We start from the raw sequence: 2784 nt of genomic DNA, 5'->3' as shown, positions 1-2784 counted from the left end.
GAAATGTATGAAACGAGCGAATGTTTCCACTGAAGATGTGAATTTATTTCGGTTCGAATTGATATCTCGATGAAATTGTCCAAATGTGGCATAATCTTTCGGAGCTGGGCCAGTGCACTATCTTATCGCTCTTCCATTCACGGAGAGGAAAGGAAATGTTCCATTATCTTGTATCTATATCATGGTTCCACCATGGTTCCATAGTGGATCGTGCCTTTCTATAGTTTTTTTATAGTTTTTCTCACACAAGTCCTTTTATTTATTCTTCGTTGTTTGTCGAAAAAATTCGATTTTTTTCCTAGGTAAATTAGAAACGCGGAGCGATCTTACGTTCTCTGTTTCTCACCATAGAATTAATTTTTAATTTAAATTAGTAGGATGATGTGAAAGTTAGTAAATGAGGATAAAAGTTAAATTTGATCTCTACGTAGATATATAAAGTATTAAAAAATACGCATGCAATATGTTATTTTCTTTTCTCCAATTTTTCCCTTTTTCATGTGTCAAGCTATATTTATGCGATCTCGTTAAACGTATGATTTTCTAATGTGAGATCGTTCTGCCGTTTTAGAGAAAATTTGATAAGCAAGAGAAAGAAGCTACTTGTGCCTCGAGCGCGTTATCTATTCTAGAAATTAAGTAATTAATCGAAATGTCATTTCTAAGGATATACGTGTGGTGAACGATCGTCAGTGCTATTTGGAATTTGACTTTTTCTAGTCTTCGATAGCGGTTCGCTGGGCTCCACATTTTTATAAAGCGTAAAATATCGCCGTTAAATATACATCATCGCGCGTTTAATGGTATACGTTATAAGAGAGATATTATATACGGAGAGAAAGAGAGAGTGAGAGTGAGAGAGAGAGAGAGAGAGAGAGAGAGAGAGAGAGATGGGGTTTATTGATCTTACCCAAAAAAATATATCCAGTAAATTATAAGACGCGATTAAAGTAAAGAATCAGTATCGGAGGAGACTGACGAATACAACGTCGTTCCCTAAAGATAATCACTTTTAATCTAAATCATTATAAGAAAAACGATGGATCACATAATTATTATTGCGCGTGAATGTGAGAAAGAAACGTGAAAGAAAAGAAAAAAAGAAGGAAAATTCCAAACTCGTCAATATAACTATGTCCCTTCGTGCCCCGTTTTCTCTCGTATCATTAAATGATTAAATTATTCGTTATTGCGTGTCTCTTAGGAAAATGTCTAGCTGAAGACTTAAAAATAGATTATTATTATTACTATTATTATTATTATTATTATTATTATTATTACTATCGATGCAAAAGAGGCGAAAGCGTGAAAGAAGATACCTCTTCGATGGTGACATTTAATAAGTGCTATACTAATTTAGGAGCGACTGAGTCGACGCAAGTCGAGTAAGAGCAAACGCGACGTGAGTGACTGGCGAACTCGTGAAATTCGTTAGGAAATCAAATTCATATTGTTCGTGCCACGATTTCCATCAATTTTGTTTGTGCTCTCGCCACCATGGCTTGTAATTCCGTCGAGAGGAGTTACATTGTAAAAAGAGAAAGAGGCAGAGAAGAGGGAAGTGCGAGAGATGAGGTGTATCAATAGTACCTCGCGTACAGTGCAATTAATACAGATGAAAAAATATATATATAATGCTGCCGTGTAAAAGTACGCAAATGATCAAACACATATGGTTAAAGGCACTTAGTGTGCGTGTATATCTGATGGTGCCATTCAAATGCGAATCGTGGAACGAACACAAGTAGAATATAAATAAACATATATATATATACATATAAATATATTATATAAATATATATGCAATTCATTGAATCAATCGCGCGGTTCGAATGGTGTGCATTGCGTGTATTTTAGACGGTGTATATGGGACTACGTGCATGATTGTGTTAAACGTGTTACTAGATTATGAGGAAAATATTTCATTCTCATTCTGTGATGACTGTCTGCTGAATACGAGAGGTAAGAAGAGAACAAGAAATGTTTACATGAAGTCTTAAGGCTAATGGATTAATAAATTGATTTAGCGAATAAAAATTTAATTTTAACATTCGTTGTAACTAACTGCGCAAAAAAAAGAGAAAGAGAGAGGAAAGGGAGAAATGAATCTTTATAAAAACGTAAAGAGACGCGCGTGTCTCTCGTTCGTTGACGTATATGAAGAGGCGGACACGATAAATTCATCGTGCGCAACGCGTAGAATCTTAATTAACATGTTAAAAACGAAAAAAAAAAACAAGAAAATCGAACACACGCTGTATCCGAATTGCGGTGAGAAGAGAACAGTATGATTTGTATACTGTATTACTTTAGTCGTTTACCATTGCTTTCGAGAATATATAAGAGTTATGTGTATAAATTATTATGTGTAATTAAACAGAAGTCATTTAGTAAATTCTATGTGTAAATAATATATTTTACATATTGGCTTAGTTTACACCGAGCACTTGATACGCTAATAACTTTCTATTAAATTATTTTAATTTCGGCAATGTATTTAAAGAATGATGTACTAAACAATGTACTAAATATCATGTATATGCACCAAGATGATTAAATACACATATCATATACACATTTACATTTACCGTCGAAATTAAGATCATTTAATAGAAAGTTACTAGTTACATATATCAAGTGCTCGAATAAATCTAAGAGATCCAAGAGATGCACCACAATCGGTGTAAACTAAGTCGTTACAAATACGGAAAAGAAAAACAAATGCGAAAACAATATATCAATACAATTACGCGCGTGCACATACACACACACACACACACACAC

The sequence above is a fragment of the Wasmannia auropunctata genome, unplaced genomic scaffold, assembly GCF_000956235.1.
Source record: "Wasmannia auropunctata unplaced genomic scaffold, wasmannia.A_1.0 LD333494.1, whole genome shotgun sequence".
NCBI classification, from domain to species: Eukaryota; Metazoa; Arthropoda; class Insecta; order Hymenoptera; family Formicidae; genus Wasmannia; species Wasmannia auropunctata.
This window is presented reverse-complemented; position numbering follows the sequence as displayed.